A 6,941-nucleotide genomic window follows, 5' to 3' on the forward strand; every position below is an offset into this window, starting at 1 on the left:
AGGGTGACATAACCATTCCCACTGTTGGGTGACACAACCAATCCCATAGTAGGGTGACATAACCAGTCCCACAGTAGGGTGACATAACCAGTCCCATAGTAGGGTGACATAACCATTCCCACTGTTGGGTGACATAAACAGTCCCATAGTAGGGTGACATAACCATTCCCATAGTAGGGTGACATAACCATTCCCACAGTAGGGTGACATAACCAGTCCCATAGTAGGGTGACATAACCATTCCCACTGTAAAGTGACATAACCATTCCCATAGTAGGGTGACATAACCATTCCCACAGTAGGGTGACATAACCAGTCCCATAGTAGGGTGACATAACCATTCCCACTGTAAAGTGACATAACCATTCCCATAGTAGGGTGACATAACAATTCCCACAGTAGGGTGACATAACCAGTCCCATAGTAGGGTGACATAAACAGTCCCATAGTAGGGTGACATAACCATTCCCATAGTAGGGTGACATAACCATTCCCACAGTAGGGTGACATAACCAGTCCCATAGTAGGGTGACATAACCATTCCCACTGTAAAGTGACATAACCATTCCCATAGTAGGGTGACATAACCATTCCCACAGTAGGGTGACATAACCAGTCCCATAGTAGGGTGACATAACCATTCCCACTGTAAAGTGACATAACCATTCCCATAGTAGGGTGACATAACCATTCCCACAGTAGGGTGACATAACCAGTCCCATAGTAGGGTGACATAACCATTCCCACTGTAAAGTGACATAACCATTCCCATAGTAGGGTGACATAACAATTCCCACAGTAGGGTGACATAACCAGTCCCATAGTAGGGTGACATAACCAGTCCCATAGTAGGGTGACATAACCATTCCCACTGTAAAGTGACATAACCATTCCCACAGTAGGGTGACATAACAATTCCCACAGTAGGGTGACATAACAATTCCCACAGTAGGGTGACATAACCATTCCCATAGTAGGGTGACATAACCAATGTGAATTGCCAAATTTTTCATAATGCACTATGTATGTTTATACACCATTTATACATTTAGAGTATGACACATAGTTTATAGATAATTTGTGAAGCATTTATGTGGTGCTTATGACGCCTTTATTTGTGAAGCCTTTATGTATAGCCTTTATAAATGGTACAGGGTTTAAAATGGGACCGTTAATCCTAACCCGTGTTTTATGGAGGTCCAGGATATTGTTGAGCCTGTGTTTTCATCCTAACCCTGTTTTATAGAGGTCCAGGATATTGTTCAGCCTGTGTTTTAATCCTAACCCTGTTTTATAGAGGTCCAGGATATTGTTGAGCCTGTGTTTTAATCCTAACCCTGTCTAATAGAGGTCTAGGATATTGTTGAGCCTGTGTTTTCATCCTAACTGTAACGACAGTCTAACTGTAACGACAGTTTCGCCTCCTCGGACGAGGAGATGCGAGAAGGATCGCAGGACCAATGTGCAGCGTGGTAAGTTTCCATGATTTAATATGCACGAAAACAATATACAATACAAAATAACAAAACGAACTAACCGTCACAGTCCCGTGTGGCACAAACACTGACACAGAAAACAATCACCCACAAACAAACACCTGTCCCTGATTGAGAACCATATCAGGCAAATACAATTAACCCAACATAGAAACACATAACATAGAATGCCCACCCAGCTCACGTCCTGACCAACTAAACACATACTAAACAAAGGAAATAAGGTCAGGAACGTGACAGTACCCCCCCCCTCAAGGTGCGGACTCCGACCGCAAAACTGAACCTATAGGGGAGGGTCTGGGTTGGCATCTGTCCACGGTGGCGGCTCTGGCTCTGGACATTGTCCCCACCCCACCATAGTTAATCCCCGCTTCCGTAGCCTCCTCCCAATGACCACCCTCCAAATTAACCCACCTGGATTAAGTGACAGCACCTGACTAAGGGGCAACACCGGGATGAGGGGCAGCACCGGACTGAGGGGCAGCACCGGACTGAGGGGCAGCTCCGGACTGAGGGGCAGCTGCGGACTGAGGGGCAGCTCCGGACTGAAGAGCAGCACCTGACTGAAGAGCAGCTCCGGACTGGCTTACGGCTCTGGCTGCTCAAGGCTGGCTGACGGCTCTGGCTGCTCATGGGCTGGCTGACGGCTCTGGCTAGTCATGGCTGGCTGACAGCTCTGGCTGCTCATGGCTGGCTGACGGCTCTGGCTGCTCATGGCTGGCTGATGGCTCTGGCTGCTCATGGCTGGCTGACGGCTCTGGCTGCTCATGACTGGCTGACGGCTCTAGCTGCTCATGGCTGGGTGACGGCTCTGGCTGCTCATGGCTGGCTGAAGGCTCTGGCTGCTCTTGGCTGGCGGAAGGCTCTGGCTGCTCCTGTCTGGCGGAAGGCTCTGGCTGCTCCTGTCTGGCGGAAGGCTCTGGCTGCTCCTGTCTGGCGGACGGCTCTAGCGGCTCCTGTCTGGCGGACGGCTCTAGCGGCTCCTGTCTGGCGGACGGCTCTAGCGGCTCCTGACTGACGGACGGCTCTGAAGGCTCAGGACAGACGGGCGGCTATGAAGGCTCAGGACAGACGGGCGGCTTTGAAGGCTCAGGACAGACGGGCGGCTTTGAAGGCTCAGGACAGACGGGCGGCTTTGAAGGCTCAGTACAGACGGGCAGCGCAGGCGGCGCTTGGCAGACGGACAGCTCAGACGGCGTTGGGCAGACGGGCAGTTCAGGCGCCGCTGGGCAGACGGCAGACTCTGGCCGGCTGAGGTGCACTGTAGGCCTGGTGCGTGGTGCCGGAACTGGAGGTACCGGGCTAAGGACACGCACCTTAAGGCTAGTGCGGGGAGCAGCAACAGGACGCACAGGACTCTGGAGACGCACAGGAGGCTTGGTGCGTGGTGCCGGAACTGGTGGTACCGGGCTGGAGACACGCACCATAGGGCTAGTGCGTGGAGGAGGAACAGGGCTCTGGAGACGCACAGGAGGCTTGGTGCGTGGTGCCGGAACTGGTGGTACCGGGCTGGAGACACGCACCATAGGGCTAGTGCATGGAGGAGGAACAGGGCTCTGGAGACGCACAGGAATCCTGGTGCGTGGTGTAGGCACTGGTGGTACTGGGCTGGGGCGGGGAGGTGGCGCCGGATATACCGGACCGTGCAGGCGTACTGGCTCCCTTGAGCACCGAGCCTGCCCAACCTTACCTGGTTGTATGCTCCCCGTAGCCCGACCAGTGCGGGGAGGTGGAATAACCCGCACTGGGCTGTGTTGGCGAACCGGGGACACCATGCGTAAGGCTGGTGCCATGTATGCCGGCCCGAGGAGACGCACTGGAGACCAGACGCGTTGAGCCGGCTTCATGGCACCTGGCTCAATGCCCAATCTAGCCCTGCCAGTGCGGGGAGGTGGAATAACCCGCACCGGGCTATGCACACGTACAGGAGACACCGTGCGCTCTACCGCATAACACGGTGTTTGCCCGTACTCTCTACCTGACTTCGCCACACTACCCTTTAGCCCCCCCCCAATAAATATTTGGGCTTGACTCACAGGCTTCCGTGCTAGCTGCTTACCTTCATAACGCCGGTTCCTCTCTCCGGTTGCCTCTGCTCTCCTAACTGCCTCCAGCTGTTCCCATGGGAGGCCATCTTTTTCAGCCAGGATCTCCTCCCATGTGTAGCAACCCTTGCCGTCCAAAACGTCCTCCCATGTCCATTCCTCCTTCTTGCGCTCCTTCTGCTTTTTCCACCGCTGCTTGGTCCTTTGTTGGTGGGTGATTCTACAACGACAGTCTAGCTTGTCCTCCTCCTCGGACGAGGAGAGGCGAGAAGGATCGGAGGACCAATGTGCAGCGTGGTAAGTTTCCATGATTTAATATGCACGAAAACAATATACAATACAAAATAACAAAACGAACTAACCGTCACAGTCCCGTGTGGCACAAACACTGACACAGAAAACAATCACCCACAAACAAACAGTGAGAACAGCCTACCTTAATATGGTTCTCAATCAGAGGAAACGTAAAACACCTGCCCCTGATTGAGAACCATATCAGGCAAATACAATTAACCCAACATAGAAACACAAAACATAGAATGCCCACCCAGCTCACGTCCTGACCAACTAAACACATACTAAACAAAGGAAATAAGGTCAGGAACGTGACACTAACCCTGTTTTATAGAGGTCCAGGATATTTTTGAGCCTGTGTTTTAATCCTAACCCTGTCTAATAGAGGTCTAGGATATTGTTGAGCCTGTGTTTTAATCCCAACCCTGTCTAATAGAGGTCCAGGATATTGTTGAGCCTGTGTTTTAATCCCAACCCTGTCTAATAGAGGTCCAGGATATTGTTGGGTTTGTGTTTTAATCCTAACCCTGTCTAATAGAGGTCCAGGATATTGTTGGGCTTGTGTTTTAATCCTAACCCTGTCTAATAGAGGTCCAGGATATTGTTGGCCTGTGTTTTAATCCTAACCCTGTCTAATAGAGGTCCAGGATATTGTTGGGCTTGTGTTTTAATCCCAACCTTGTCTATTAGAGGTCTAGGATATTGTTGAGCCTGTGTTTTAATCCCAACCCTGTCTAAAAGAGTTCCAGGATATTGTTGGGTTTGTGTTTTAATCCTAACCCTGTCTAAAAGAGGTCCAGGATATTGTTGGGCTTGTGTTTTAATCCTAACCCTGTCTAATAGAGGTCCAGGATATTGTTGGGCTTGTGTTTTAATCCTAACCCTGTCTAATAGAGGTCCAGGATATTGTTGAGCCTGTGTTTTAATCCTAACCCTGTCTAATAGAGGTCCAGGATATTGTTGGGTTTGTGTGAGTCTCTTTATCAAATCAGGTGAGATGTTTTTCTCGTAATAGAGAACTGTGCTTGTTTCTCTTCTCAGGACTGTTCTCTCTTGACTTTCTCACTTACTGTGTGTGTGTGTGTGTGTGTGTGTGTGTGTGTGTGTGTGTGTGTGTGTGTGTGTGTGTGTGTGTGTGTGTGTGTGCGCTCAAACTTTATAATTGATATTGCCCGAGAAGCCGGTGTTTGGAGGATATATTGGCATGGGTGTTGTTAGGCCTGAGGATATATTGGCAAGGATGTTGTTAGGTTTCGATTATCAGTTTCATACAACGGGTTGCCAAAATATTCAAATAATGATTTACATATTTTAATTAAAAACTTTATTTTGATGAATTTATTCATACTATTTCATCCTTCCACAAGATAATAGTCCAGACACTAGGGTTGCTACCCAAGCCAGCTGGTCGTTTGTTCTATCAGTTCAGCGGGCAAAGACCCGAACCAGTCGTTCAGTCATTTTGTTCTGTATCTATGGACGCGACCCAGTCGTTCAGTCTTTTTGTTCTGTATCTATGGACGCGACCCAGTCGTTCAGTCTTTTTGTTCTGTATCTATGGACGTGACCCAGTCGTTCAGTCTTTTTGTTCTGTATCTATGGACGTGACCCAGTCGTTCAGTCTTTTTGTTCTGTATCTATGGACGCGACCCAGTCGTTCAGTCTTTTTGTTCTGTATCTATGGACGTGACCCAGTCGTTCAGTCTTTTTGTTCTGTATCTATGGACGCGACCCAGTCGTTCAGTCTTTTTGTTCTGTATCTATGGACGTGACCCAGTCATTGGTTCTAAATGTTCTGTTGCCATACTGGCTGGTAACGTTCTGATCCCCTGCTTGGTAGTTCGCCAACTATGGTTGCTTGGTAGCTAGCCAACTTGGTAGCTAGACAACTACAGTCACGTAGAACAGTGCAGCCAGAATAACAGCAAAGTAGCTGCATTTGTTTAAGCTGTTTTCTAGTGACATTTATTTGGATACATCCATAACAATGATCTAATGAGGCACGATTTCGCCTGGCATAGAAAATGTGCTCTCTCGTCAGAACACTGTTGTTCAGAAGAGCTAGACAAAAACACAGCTAACACAATCACTTCAAACTGAAGCTGAAAAGACTGCAAACTACCTGTATTTCATTTGACCAGTTTTCTATTGACATTTATGTGTAAATATCCATGAACATGATGCAGATTCATGATTTTGACTGTCTGTGAAAAGATGGCCGCCTGCCTGTCTTGTCCCGACTCCCAACTGCTGCACGTTCATTACGATGTGACAGCTGGAGATCCAATTTCAATATTGAAACAATGTTGCAAATGTCAAAGAGACAGACAGCAACGTTTATACAAATCTCCACTGTTGAAAACCAATTGCTAGTCTAAAAGAAATGTGAAATAATGTCTAGATGCTTTTTACAGTGGACATCAACTTCATAAATTGCCTGGCTGGGCTGATGAATTGCGCAGTGGGATGGAAGAGAGTAAATAGGCATTTCAACATCAGAGCTTTAGCTGGTGGTAACTTGTGAAATAGACACCGGCTGGAATGAAGTTTTAACCAATCATCGTCAAGGATTATACCCACCCATTGTATAATTTAAGATAAACTTAAACTTAACCAAGTCTCCATATTCATGTATATTTATTCAAACAAACACCCAAATATAAGTGTGTGTGTGAATGTTTGTCTAAAATAAAACTGACACACACAATGACATGAACGAAAACCCCAGATATCAACATACAGTAGAGAAAGAGGAACTGACGAGAGAGAGAGAGAGAGAGAGAGAGAGAGAGAGAGAGAGAGAGAGATAGAGGAGAGAGAGAGAGAGAGAGAGAGAGAGAGAGAGAGAGAGAGAGAGAGAGAGAGAGAGAGAGAGAGAGAGAGAGAGAGAGAGAGAGAGAGAGAGAGAGAGAGAGAGAGAGAGAGAGAGAGAGAGAGAGAGAGAGAGAATGCGCCTGCGTACTTGTTTACGTGTGTGGTTTGGGGGGTGTGTTTCTGGACTAAACAGCTACCAGAACTCTTAAACAAGGTTAGAGTTGTGTTCATAGCTACTAGGAGGGACTGGGAGAGAGTCTGAGTCAGTGGAGTACAGTATAATTTGTACAAC

This window comes from Salvelinus namaycush, unplaced genomic scaffold (assembly GCF_016432855.1).
Source record: "Salvelinus namaycush isolate Seneca unplaced genomic scaffold, SaNama_1.0 Scaffold749, whole genome shotgun sequence".
Lineage (NCBI taxonomy): Eukaryota > Metazoa > Chordata > Actinopteri > Salmoniformes > Salmonidae > Salvelinus > Salvelinus namaycush.